The following is a 14,339-nucleotide window of genomic DNA, read 5'->3' as shown; positions in this document are numbered from 1 at the left end:
AACTCTATCCCACCAGATTTGAGACAGGAGCCATGCTCGCTAACATTTAGGAAAAGACTAAAAACTTGGCTTTTCAAAAAAGCATTTCCAAGCCCTGAATAAAACCTTCACGCAACAGCACAATTGGATCTATATACTGTGTCATACTGTGTCATACTGTGTCAATCTACCAGAGTTCAAAAAAAGGTTAAAAACTTGGCTCTTCAGGCAAGCGTTCCAATTCCCAGAGTGTAACTAGGCACCTACTCCTGACCTTCAGACCCAACCATTGCAGGATGTCACTAACACCTTGACACTTAATTTCATTCCCGTACTTGCTTATTCGGATGTCTATTTAACAGTCTTTATTCACCTTTATATAACCGCTTACTGTAGACCATATACGCTACTAAAGTTGCTTGAAAAAAGGTGAACACACACATACTTTTCAATACACGAATAAGGTTATTTGTTATTTGTTATTTGGTTAAATATTATTATTACTTTCTATGCTCCTTGTAATAATGTTCAATGGTTGATTGTTATTGTTTCAATGTTCTATGTAAAAAAAACCCCGGTCTAACCTCCCAGACCAGGGCAACCTTCTCGTTACATGTAAACCGGATTGATTTGTATTGCATACAGGAATTCCGGTATATAAAAATTAAAAATAAATAAATAAATAAATAAATTTATTCATATTCTGTGGCATATTTAGCCATCCGGTTACTTATGTTCCGTTTCATAGTGATGTACCGCCACATTTATTCGCATAGTCTTATTTACTCATCTTGCTACTCTATTACATTAATTGTCTGAAATGTAATTACATTAATTGTCTGAAATGTAAATATTGCTCTGTTCTTTCTCTCCCCTCTTCCAGTTCCAAGTTAATTTTTCCCCGTTTTATTGTAACTTTATCACATCCTTTTTCTGATTCCCTGTATTTAAAAGTTCAAGGTTCTTATTGAGAATATTGTTTATTACGCTACGTTATGCTTTCACACTTTGTTAATTGTAAACCGGGTTGATGTGATGCCTGTCATGAAACTCGATATAACAAAAACATTAAATAAATAAATATGAAAAGGTAACACTGCAAAATTACACCAGGTGCTAGAATACTGCTACATTTCCAATTGGGAAAACAGAACAAGTTGGACTGCTACAAATTCCTACAAAGAAACTAAACACTAGCAAAATACTTCATCTCTGTCACACGTGGACATGGAGAAGCATGCACCAGATACAAAATATGGGACCACAAATTAGAAATATATATGCAGTCAAAAATTGAACTGGAAGCCTCAAAAAGCCAGATTCTGCATGCAGTGCAACACTGGAGAAACAGAAAAAGAAATGCATTTCCTCATATAGAGCACAAAATACAAAGATATCAGAGATATACATTTCCAAAGTAGAAATATTCCAATCACTAAAAATTGAAAAAAACATTTTTTTTCTACGTTTGTTGTCTGGACATTTTATTTTTCTGTTCAGGTATGTTCTGGTCTCTCTTTTCCTAAGTACTTTTCCAGGGACTCACTTTTATTTTTCATTTCTTTTCTCTCCTCCTGTCTTCTTCACTTTCTCTCCTCCATCTGCCTCTGACATTGATTTTTCCCTTTCATATCTTTTCTCCATTTCCCTCTTCTCTGCCTCTCTAGCCACATTTCACCCCTCCTTCTTCCCGTTCTTACCCTGTGGTCCTCTTCTTCACCTCTCTTCTGTTTACTAGCATTTCATCTTCCACTCTCATTCCTGCCCAGCCCTCTCATGCCTTCTCCAGCCTCCTATTCTCCCATCTTTTGCTCACTCCCTAGTCTCCCATTTTCACCCTTTATATTCACCCTATTTCCAGCTCTCATCTATGTTTTTTTCCTTCAGTAGCTCTAGATCCTTTCCTGTCACTCATCCCCTCCCTTGCCTCCAGCCCTTTTACATAAGAACATAAGATTTGCCAAACTGGGTCAGACCCAAGGTTTCCAGCAGTGCCCAATCCAGGTCACAGGTACCTGGCAGCAGAGACGAATTGAAGGTTTTGCCACCCCTAGGCACTGTTGCTGTTGTTGCTCCTTTTCCCTGATAAAGTCAAATAACAGGAAGCAGGAGGTCTGAGGCATAGCCTCACAGTTTGCTGCAGCAGCTCAAGGGAAAATTATGTGCCAGTAATTTGAAAATTCTGAAGCACATTGATAAACATTTCCATCTTTTATATTATATTGCAAAAATTAAGTAATTTTTCAACCTTTCTCGTGTCTGTATAATTTCTTATATTTAACTGGGTGAGGAAAAGAAATTTTAAGATTAGTTCAAGGGAGGAGATCTCATGGGCAGGGAGAAGAAGAGGAAAGGAGAAGAGGATGGGAGGAGGACTAGTAAGGTGGTGAGGAGAAGGTGAAAGGACTGGAGATAGGAGGGAGAAGGAAAAAAAGGACTGGGGATGGGGAGGAGAGGTAGAAAGGACTGGGGTTGGGGAGGATTGGAAATGGGAAGACAGAGGAAGGGTGGAAGATCAGGAATTTGGGATGGGAGAAGAGGAGGGTGAGAGAGGGAGTTTCTGGGATTGAGGAAAGGGTGGAGGGCAGAGCCGGTGCTCCATTAGAAAAACTAGGCAGTCACCTAGATCACCAAACTTTCAGGCCAATACAGTAAAGTGCGGCCGCAGTTACCCTGCTTCTAACCCGCTTTCTACTCACAATTTGGCTGCGTTAGTCCAACCTGCGATTCACTATCCCTTTTAACCCATCCTTACCGCTTCTTTAAATCAACGGGTAACCCTTTCCGCCCGCGGCATGTATATGAGATGTAAACGATCGGATTAGCTATTCCCTCCCATTCAGTAATGTGCGCCCCGACTATCGCCTTTTTAACCTGCAGTGTAGCCGCGTCTTTAACCTGCTAAATTACCGCCTATCCTTACCCCTGCGTTAGAGGCAGGGGTAAGGGTAGGCGGCAAACTTTCCCCCAGCCCTCGCTCACCTGCCCTGGCTGCGTCCATGGGTGCCAGTCTCCGGGGCAGCCCCAGTCCTCTCTCCCCTCCTCCCGAAGCAACTTTAACCAAAAAAAACCTAAAAACCTAAAATCCCCTCCTCCCGAAGCAAGGCGCAGGGCGAAAAGTGACTCGACATGTAAAGTATTGTGAATAAGTGTAACCAAAGTTAACTTACTTTTTCTTTCTTTCAGCCCTCTCTGCCCTCCTCCTCCGGAGGCGCACACCGCGGCTCCCCTGCCTCCCGGGGGCAGCCGGCGGTGAAAGCGGCTTACAGTGGCCCCCGCCGGCGAAGATGGACAAACGCACGCCCGTAGTGCACGGGCGCTCAAGCCAGCGAAAGCACATGAATGGGTGTGCGTGACGTCACGGCGTACGTTCATACGCATTCCTGGCTTGAGCGCCCAAATTGACGGGCCCCCAAGTCAGCGAAAGCGTATGAACGTATGCCATGATGTCATGCGCTTCGCTGGCTTGGGGGGCCCGTCAATTTGGGCGCTCAAGCCAGTGAAGCGTATGAACGTACGCCGTGACGTCACGCACGCCCATTCATGTCCTTTCGCTGGCTTGAGCGCCCGTGCACTACGGGCGTGCGTTCGTCCATCTTCGCCGGCAGGGGCCGCTGTAAGCCGCTTTCACCACCGGCTGCCCTCGGGAGGCAGGGGAGCCGCGGTGTGCGCCTCCGGAGGAGGAGGGCAGAGAGGGCTGAAAGAAAGAAAAGGTAAGTTAACTTTGGTTACACTTATTCACAATACTTTACATGTCGAGTCGCTTTTCGCCCTGCGCATTGCTTCGGGAGGAGGGGATTTTAGGTTTTTAGGTTTTCTTTTGGTTAAAGTTGGGATCCACTTCCTGGTACCTGTCATTTCAAATGTCATTTGAAATGACAGGTGCCAGCGCACCCAGGATACTGTATAGGTGCTGTACAAGTGCCTATACAGTAAAATGGATTGCACTTCATGGACGCGCGTTGGACGTGACTTGCATTTGCATGCCATTTAAATAGAGTATCGAGCAGTATGTGATCCGGACTGTGCGTGCGGTAAAAGCGGATGTGCCCGGCCCTAATGCACCGCTTTCTACCGCACCTTACTGTAACAGCCCATTTGGGAGTAGCAAAATCCCATTAGCATGAAACCCAATAAAACAAACACGAGCCACTTCACACTAAACATTAATCAAAAATGAATCTTAAATAACAAGAACCTAATAAAAATTGTGATGATTCAAATTTATAACCAAAGGTCCTAGATTAGTCTTTAAAGTGCGCTATGTTCTTTTTGATGCCCATAAAAATCAATGACAACTTCACTTGGGAACCAGTGGTGTCACTCTCTGATGTAGACCATGTTTTTGAAAACTCAACATCAGGGGATCAGGGGAATGCATGTCCTTCAAGCTCAGCGTGGCTAGGGCCTTCATGTCTTTTAAATTAAAACTTGCCAATAAGAGGCAGTGATGTAATTGATGATGAAATTAAAGCACAGAATACCATTCTAGCTCTATGTTTAACCCCATAGGCTGTACAGTCCCAAAAGAAAAGATCCAAAATTGTTCTAAAAATTTAAGAAGTGATATAATATCTCCACCTCACGAGGAGTAGAGAAGTCGCCTAGTGGTTAGAACAGATGGTTGCAAGTCACCGAAACCATGGTTCAAATTGTTGTTTTATGACTTTGGGCAAGTCACTTCACCTTCTTCTGTTGCCTAAGGTAGAAACTCAGGGGGCTCATTCACTTAGCTACAGTCTTTTACCCCATGGACATCACAATGCCATGGTAACTGGCTGTGCTGCTTTCTGATTCTCAAGGTATTTTCCCTCAGGGTTAAATACCATGGGGAAAAAATACCACAGCAGTAAACGTCACCCGGGATGGTAGGGCCACTATCGCTTAAGGGGTCCAATGGCCCTGAGTAAGCCCCACTCCCAAACGTTGTCTTGGGTTTTTCACAGAGCCTGCCCCCTGCCACCCCTGGAGGTGCCCTCCTCTGAAGCCTTGGGGTGATGTGGCCATTCTTGCTGCTTCCTTGCTCCCCTGATGGTGCCTTGGAGAGCTCCTGCCACCCCTTTGCTCCTTCACTGTGCTTTAGGAAATTCATGACACTTTTTTGTGCCACTTTGCCGTAGTCTAGGTACCTTGGAGTTCTTGCCCCTTACTAATGATGTCTTACCACAGATTTCATGAGAATTGATGAGAAAACTGCTGTTCTGGAGCCCAAAATAGGCTGTAGTGCTTTCCCCCCGTTAACTTTAATGGCAAATGAATGAGCGAATAAACAAATACACAAGATGTTTTTCATTTTGAAACCAATGAAATAAATAGAGAGACCCAAAAACGAATGAACGAACCAATATGAGTTTCTCCCTCTGCACATCCCTTTGGAGCAGGAGTTTAACCCGAAATCATACTGAAATGATTGTTTTGTATTTCCAGGAAAGACAGGGAACCTGTGTGGAGCTGCAGTATAACCCTAAACAGAGTGTACTGGGGGTAGTTACAACCTCAAACAGAAGACACGGGGATGGTTACAACCCTAAACAGAAAGCATAGAGGTAACCTGCATATAAAGCGCCAGTTAACAACCCTAAGCACCTTAAAAGTGAATTTTAAAAGCCCGGTGCGCACCAAAACCGGGAGATACATGCACAAGTCAGGCCACCAGTGCGCACCGAGCAGATTTGAAAAGTCGCCCAAATGCGCGCGTGCCTGCTGCTACGCGCACAAATGAAAAGTTCCCAAAACAAAAGAGGGGTGTGGGCATGGTCTGGGCGGTTCCTGGATTTTAACTTGAAAATTGTGCTTAAATACTTACCTGCACAGGCATGCACCACATAACCTTACTTCGCCTATGGATGGCGTGTAAGTCGTAAAACTAAAAAAACTAAACACATCGGGGGGTTTTATGGGTCAGGGCTAACAGGGGAGAAGGGAGCCTATTAAACTAGGGGGTTTGGCAGTCCTATTTCTTACCTGGGTGAACTGGGAACGAATTGGTAAAACTGGAAAGGGCATAGGCACACGTGTGTTTTAAAATCTCCCCACTTACGCGGTGGGAAAGTGGCATTTGTGTGCATAGGGGTGCATCCACTAAAAATTGCAGGCACGTGTGTGCACGGTGAGGCTATTTTATAACAGGCGCACATGTACGTGCATGTGCTATAAAATGGCCACGTCCCTGGGCATGGGCTTGCGAACGTGCCCGCACCCGCAGGCCTGTTTAAAAAGTTACCATCTTATTGAGCAGATTGAATGGGCCGTTTTGGTCTTTTTCTTCTACGATTTACTGTGTTACTTATGTTACAATCCCTGAGCCCCCTCCCTCCCCCCCATCACAAATCCCCACTTTCCCCCTCAATAACCACCCACTTTCTGAGTCAGTGCCCTTTCATTCTCCCACCCAATCCCTAAGCCCTCACCCCCCTGAGACCCTATCTAACCCTTCAGTCACTGCTCCCTCTCCACCCCCTGGAAGGTTTAACTTGTTTCTCCGGTGATGCTTCCCCTGTCATCTCTCTCTCTCTCTCCTCCCTCCTCTCTGGTCTCACTCAAGCAGCCCAGTGCATCTGACTTCTTTCTTTTCTACTGAGCACGGTGCGGTTTCAACAGCTGATTGTAATTTAAACCATGAGGGGAGAACGAGGCGCCGGCAAAAAAGCAGGATTAGCAGATTAGAAATGCCGGGCCACTGTTGCTGCTCTCCTGCTGTCCATTAACTGGTGTGGCAAAGGGAGGGCCAGCCATTTGTTTGAGGGAGGGGACACTTGCTACCCCCATAGCAACATGGCTGACCGAGAACTGTTAACAAAATGACTGCAGGCCTAATTAAAAAGCTAATGTCAGCAGACAGCTCCAGCTCATCGGGGTCCCGAAGGCAGCCTCCTGCTTCACTGCTTACAAAAGCCTCTGCGTTCCTTAATGCAGGGAAACTTGAACAAGTCCCTACAGGCAGCAGAGTGAAATTGGGACTGACTCATTCTGTCCTGAATGATGACCCGGAGTCATCTGGACTCAGCTAAAGAGCAAGAGTTAATTTACTGCTTCATTTCTGTCATGCAGCTGCCAACTATCTCCAAAGCAGCTTGAGCAGTCTTGAGTCAGGCCTGCCTCTGCACATACCTGAGCACCGTGCAAACTGCCAACCTAGGGAGATGTCTCTAAACCAGCGACTTTGTCCCCAGCCCCAGGAAACTTGTCCTTTATTTGAAGTTTTGAAAACTAATGGCCAATAAAAGGATGAATTCCTAATTCAAAAAGGTGGGTAATAAATCCACATAAATAAAGTCTATATTTAAGAATGCTATTTTACCATCTCATATCTGATCTCTTGTCTTTCCATCACTTGTTGCTCAGAGAGTTTCTCTCTTCCTCTACTTGCCTTTCTATGGATTTTCCCTTGTTTCTACTTTTCTCGAGTCCCTCCTCTCTCTTCCTTCTCTCATTCTGTTTTTTCCCTTCATTTTTCCTTCTCTATACTACTATCTCTTTCCTTCTCTCATTTCCATGTTTTTTTCCCTTCTTTCCCTTCTCTCTCTCCTTCTCTATCTTTCCATCTCTCTCATTTTCTCCCTCCCTTCTGGATATGAAGATCACAGGTACAATCAGAATATTTGCTCTTGTTATGGTGTTACACATATGTAACAGAGCCTTGTCTGTTACCATTAAGGCCTGGGTGAACCTTTAGTTCAGTTAGTAAGAGTGCAGGTTAGTGGATGGAGGAGGAGCCATTGAAATCCAGTCCCTCCCTTCAAGGGGCCTGGGAATGGCTGTCCCCATGAGAGGCTTTATAGCCACTCTCTCCAGAGAGCTTGGGGGGGGGGGGGGGGGGCAGTCCCTTATGGTTTGCTGAGAGTTAGGAGGTAGTGAGGAGTTTTGCTTAAATTGTTTTTCAGGCCCAGTCAGAGGAGCCTGTCAGGGGATACTGACCAGGGTTGGGGGCGTGGTTTTCTTTACCAGTCCACTCCCTGGCTGATTAGGATTTTCCCTCTGGGTATATTTTTCAGGTTTAAGATTTTAAGTGGTAAGAGCCTTCTGAGAGCCTGCATACCCTCCTGAGCCCAGGGCATGGGGAAACCTGTGTCTGGGGCTATGCAGGTTAGGGAAGATCTGCCCTCCACACCCTCCATGAGGAAGGAGGTGTCGGTGACCTGCTGCAAGGAGGAACTGTGGCATTAAATTCAGTTGAGGGGGAAAGACTTTGATTTCAAGATCCAGGAGGAAGTTTCGGCTGCTCTTCCTTCCTGTTTGAAGCAAAGAGAGCCGCTAGCTTGAAGGACATCCCTACGATTAGGGATCCAGAAAGAAGAAATAGATTGTGCAAAAAGAGATCCAGAACATCTGTTAACGGTGACTAAAGGAAACCATAATTCACTGGGGACATCCATCCGATGTTTTCACCACCCTGGGGAGAGAGAGAGAGAAGAGTTACTCTCTGTGCCATAGACTCTACCATTTTTACCAGATTGAAAGAGGCCTTTTGACCAATTTAAGGAGACCCTGTCCACCTGGGAATTCCACTTAACCAAACCCTGGAGGGTGGATGTTGCTCTGGCCCTGGTATGTGATTCCTGCACAGATAGAGGGAAAGAGACTGTAAGATTAGAAAACAAGATATTTCTGTGGTGCTGCGGTTTAAGGTTTGTGCCTTTCATCATCAGTGTTTGAACAGTAAAGACTTTCATTTTGGGCACTAACTCAGTGACTCCAGAGTATTTCTTTTGCAGTCACTGTATCCACCATGTGGACAAGTCCCCTCTCCCAAGGGAAGACAAAGGAAATATTTATAAGGGACACTGCAGTTCTACTTTCAGGGCCCAGTGTAGACCTTTCCCTCCATTAACAAAGAATCTTGGCCCTGGGAGAAAGGGAAGCCTGTTAAAGCTAGCCAGGAGTAACTCCACCCCACCAACAATAAATTATTTTATGGCTCCACCCATGCAAGACAGGCACACTGGGTGAGGTTACATATATACCCTCTGGGCTAGCATCCCATCACAGGACTCCAAAGACCACACCTCAATTATGGGCTTAAAGGTGTAACTTTCCTTTCCTGATATTAAGCCACTTTGAAGTCCAAGTTTCCCTGTTGGGGGGAAAATCACTTCCTAGGCCCTGAGCATTGATCAATAGTCAATCCATCATTACAGTCTCTTGTAAACAGTGTCAGTAATCATGAAGGAAACTGATTTGGTTTCCAACTCAACTTTTACTGAAAAAAGACGTAAAGTTGATTAAAATATCCAAATAGAAGTTCTTGTTATTTACAACCCATTTTACAGCTTTCACTCTTCCAATAAATCTGTTATTTTAATCTTCCAATTCAATTTATTCTGTTACTGATACCAATGGATATTTCTTATTCCTGATCCATTCCAAATAATGGCAAAGTTTTGGAGCTTCCTCCCAGAATTTGGCAGATAGGATATTAAGTCCCAAGTTAGCTAATATAAAGTCAAGTTCTATTTGTCATATATCTTAGTCCAGTTGTTCAGAGCTCTTATGCCGTCTTCTTACTTCCTTGTTGGTACTCCTTTTTGCAATATCTTGATGATATCACAGGATGGGTGCCACAGATCTCCTCTGTACTCCTTCGTTCTACATTCTCTCCCAGGAATAAATGGAGATTCATTCCCTTGCAGGAATTCCAATAGTCCACTGGATTTCTCTCTGTGAAAGACTCCCATCCTTTTAGGATGTTACTACCCTGAGTCCAGGGCTGGTGCTTCTATTAGGCACTCTAGGCAGTGCATGTTATAAAATTGGCAGGCTGCGTGCTCATGCGCACCAGACTTTCTAATCTATGTGTGCATATGAGCACGGCGCATGCAAGGGGGGGGGGGGGGGGGGACAGTTTTGCAAAATTTGTGCGGCGATGCATCCCGGCCTTCCCTAGTTCCCTCCCAGTCTGCTCCAATTAAAGAGAGGACTGGGAGGGAACTTTTCTACCTCCTACCCTAAACTTTCTTTCCCTTCCCCTTCCCTCCCCAACCCCTAAATCCAATTTTTTTTTAAATTTATCTTTGTTGAGCAATTTACTTCCGCTCCTGAGCAGAAGTAAGTTGTGCGCGCTGGCAGCCGGCTGGTGCGCGAGGCTCTGGGACAGCGAACAATGGCGCTTTCCTGGCCTGCCCCCTGCCCCACCCCTCCCTACCCTGAACATGTCCCCAGCCTGCCCCTTGGAAGTGCCCTGGGCTCTTGTGCGCGTAATGGGGGTTACGCGCACAGCTGGGCCCCTTCTAAAATGTGCACGGGCGCGCAAGGCCCGGCTGTGCACATAAGCTCATTGGGTTTTTGCAACCCAAATGCATGACCCAGCATTTTTTTAGCAATAATTAGCTGCTAGTCTCTAGAACATTCTTTAAGCTTCACTAGAACCCTCCTCATGTTTTTCACATCTTCATATCTACCCTGTTGTGGTATCAGCTGCAAAAAGGCAAACCTTTCCCGCTAGCCCTTGAGTAATATCGCTTAGAAAAATTGTGAAAAGATCTGAACCAAGGACGGATGGATCCCTGAAGCACACCACTTTTAAAACCACCCCCTCCCCCATCTCTTTTCTTGGCGTGAATTCTTTTCACCACTGCCTTTTTCTGCCTTCACCTCAAATAGCTTCTAACCAGTTAGTCACTTTAGGGTCCATACTTAGGGTGCTCAGTTTGTTTATAAGTTTTCTATGTAGAATTGTATCAAAGGCCTTGCTAAAATCCCCTGATCTAACTCTTTGGTCACCCTGTCAAAGAAATTGATTAGCTTTGTCTGACAAGACCTACAACTAGTAAAATGTTACTGCCTCAGATCCTGTATTCCACTGGTTTCTAGAAACTGCACTATCATTTGTTTTAGCAGCAATTCTATTAATTTACTCACCACTGAGATCAAACTGGCCTGTAGTTTTCAGCCTTCTCCATACTTCTATTTATAACCTCCTTCAAGTCTTGCCACAGATTTTCTATTGAGTGGGCCATTCAAAGACATTCACTTTCTTCTTGTTGAGTCACTTCATTGTTGCTGTTGTGCTATGCTTAGGATCATTGTCCTGCTAAAAGGTGAATCTTCTCCCCAGGTCCAAGTTTATGGCCATTTGGAGCAGGTTGCCCTTCAGCATATTCCTGTATTTCGCATGGTCCATATTTCCTTTCATCTTCACAAGTTTCCTTGTCCCTGCTGCTACAGACTATTCCCATAACATAATTGTGCCACCACCATACTTTTTTGTATGGATGATGTTAGCAGGGTGATGTGCTGTGTTTATTTTATGCCACACTAATCACTTAGCATTGAGACCAAAAAGTACCACTTTGGTCTCATCAGACCACAAAATCTTTTCCCACATGTGTATATTGCCTCCTAAGTGTTTCTTTGCAAAAGTTATGCCGCATATCATATGGCTTTTTATTCAGCAGAGGCTTCCTTCTTGCCACACTTCGATACAGGCCATGTTTGAATTCTTAAAATTGTTGAATAGCCAACATTTTTCTGCAGTCTCAGCCAGAAATCTCTGTAGTTCTTTTAAAGTCGTCTTAGGCCTCATAGTGACCTTTCACAGAAATTTCCTTAGCCAACTCGTACTGATTTTGGAGGGAGGGCCTAATTGCAGCAGTATCTTGGTGGTGCCAATCTGTTTCCACTTTATATTGATGGATCTAACAGTGCCCCAAGGGATATTCAAACACTGAAATGTTCTTGTAGCCTTCCCCCAATATGTACCTTTGAATAAATTTATCCTGGACTTCTTTCAGCTGCTCCTTGTTCAGCATGTTTTGACCTTTGCTTCAAATTCACTTCAGAACAACATAAACAGCTTGATTCTTCATCCAATATTATTCATATCAGCTCAACTACTTTGATTAGACACAGGTGAGCTCTATTTAATTTATTATGGGTGGGAAGGCAATTTTTTTGAACTGGAACTAATTTGGATATGCTATGAGAAAGGATGTACAGATTTATTCAATCAAGAATATTTTTTTTTAATAGTAATTATTTTTTGGAATATTTCTATAATTGATCTTTCTGTATGAAAATGTAGAGTATGTTGTATAGATCATTGAAACAAAGCCCTACTTTAATGCATTTTATTTGTATTTTTTAGACAGCAAAATGTGAAAAACATGCAAGAGTGTGAAGACTTCTGCAAGGCACTGTATATAGGATAGATTTTCAATCAATATCAAGATGTATAACTTCTAAAGTTAGCTGGCTAGCCCTGAGCTTTTGAAAACATACTTTTGCCAAGTGTGTAAATATAATTGCCTATATTACTAGGTGGCTTTATTTACCCACTCAAAATGTGGGTGTCCTCAGAACCATGGTTGCCCTTCAGCATATTCCTGTATTTCGCACGGTTCATATTTATGGTTTGTGTGGCCTAGCTGTTTAGCATTAATTTTCAGTGCTGGCTGGTTGCTATCTCTGGGAACAGGAATAGCAGGCTTAAATCTAGCCAGCTATGCTATAGTCAGCTAGATTTAGGAGAAATCTGAGTCGCAGTCTAGTCAACTATAATGCAGCTGAAATGTTTCCTAAAAGTTCTAACTGGCTATTTTACTGTCAAACTCCTTAATGAAAATTCACCACCATATGATTTATATAATTATACAACTATTAAGAAAGAGGCAGAATACTGCTTCAAGCACACAGCATTTGGAAGTTACTGTGCCAAACTGCAATTTTGGAAGATATAATATCCAGGAACAGACTGGAAATGGTTTAAAAATGGCCATTTTTAAATTTCCTTTTTTAATTTAGAAAAGTAAATTCATCTAGTCACTTTTCTGTTCCAAAGCACATAAGATATATTTGCTGTTTTATTAGAAAAATACTGAGATCTGATCTTCTGCAGCCCAGCCAGAGGAAACATGAATGTCAATTTACTGGTTTCAATCACAGACAAGTGCTGAAGAAGGTGGTGGGAGCAGATCAGAAGAAGCTGGAGGCCACTGCCAGACACAGACGGCTGCTCCTCATTAGCAATGCCTCTGCTGCTTCAGGACAACTATGTGTTTCCTAGGTATCCAACATTTCTGAATTCTCTTTTCATTCTGGTCAAAATACTTGCCCCCCCCCCCCCCCCCCTCGATTGTATTTTTTTGTTTGAGTATTATGGGAACAATTTTCAAAACCCCTTGTCTTATATAAAGCTGAGTGTCAATTTTATCCCCTGTATATTGCACCATTTCTCATAGGGAAGCCAGTCACATAGGGCCAGATTTAAGAGTATAGTGCCCATAGGCAGAGGACTGGGGGGATGGGGTTTTGCTCTCCCAGAAATCAAAGAGCTGCAGTGGGAAGAGTCCCAGTTTGTGGACACCTTCAGATATTTGGCACTCTAGGCACATGCCTATGTTTCCTTTGCCTAAATCTGGCCCTGAACCCATGTCATTTCCTTTTCAAAAATGAGCAGGTGTGAAGTCCACATCTTAAAAACTTCTGAATGTTTTGCCACCTGTTATTTGAGTGGGTAGCCAAGCAGAAGGCAAAATCCCATGCTATTTTCTTGCCCTGGCCTTAACACACCCACAGGGACACCTCAGGGTCCAAACTGAGCCACTGTGTAGCTTGGCAATTTAGCTGGATACACTTATCTGGCTAACTTTAAGACAGCCCTGTAGCCCAACTAGAGTTAGCTGGATAACTTATCCAGCTAACTTGACACCTCCCCGATCCACCCATTCTCCAATCCCGAGTTACTCAGCTAAATACTTAGGATAGTCACTTACCTGGCTAAGTGGCACCTGAAAACTGTACTGGATATTCAGTGGCGCCACTTAGCCGAATAAGTCTGACTTATCTGGCTAAGTTATGTTTTTAATATCAGGCTCTTCCTTTCATTGTGGCTATGAAACTCATTCATATTGTTATCCCCATTTGAGGAGGGTGATTTTCAACCAGGTAAATACCCTTTGAAAATTGACTCTTCCATGTGTGTGCTATTGATATTCCTTTGACCTGATTTCTGAACAGATTTCCATCTGAACTCTCAGTCATCATCTCTTGCTTCAACGAGTATCAGATATTAGTATCCAAGGCATAGCATTTAATTGGTTTAACTCTGTTCTTACAGACAGAACCTATCACATTGAATGGGGTTCTAAATCCTCTTCGTCCTGGCAATTGACCTGTGGTTTCCACAAGGAGCGATTTTATCATGCACTCTCTTTAATATATACATTGCTCCTCTGGCCACCCTGATGATGATCAGAATTTAGCTGCTCTGATTCAAAGAATCCGAAGTAATTATCTATTTGAGCGGGCTTTGTCTGCCATTAAGATTTTCTCCATATATTTTTCCATCATGGGCAGTGGGAGGGAGTTTTTGTATTTTTAGAGTCCTCCCCTGGCTGTGTCCCCATCTTCTTATGGAAGACTTC

The sequence above is a fragment of the Rhinatrema bivittatum genome, chromosome 3, assembly GCF_901001135.1.
Source record: "Rhinatrema bivittatum chromosome 3, aRhiBiv1.1, whole genome shotgun sequence".
Classification (NCBI taxonomy): domain Eukaryota; kingdom Metazoa; phylum Chordata; class Amphibia; order Gymnophiona; family Rhinatrematidae; genus Rhinatrema; species Rhinatrema bivittatum.
The sequence above is the reverse complement of the archived record's forward strand: the minus strand, read 5'-3'. Positions refer to the sequence as shown.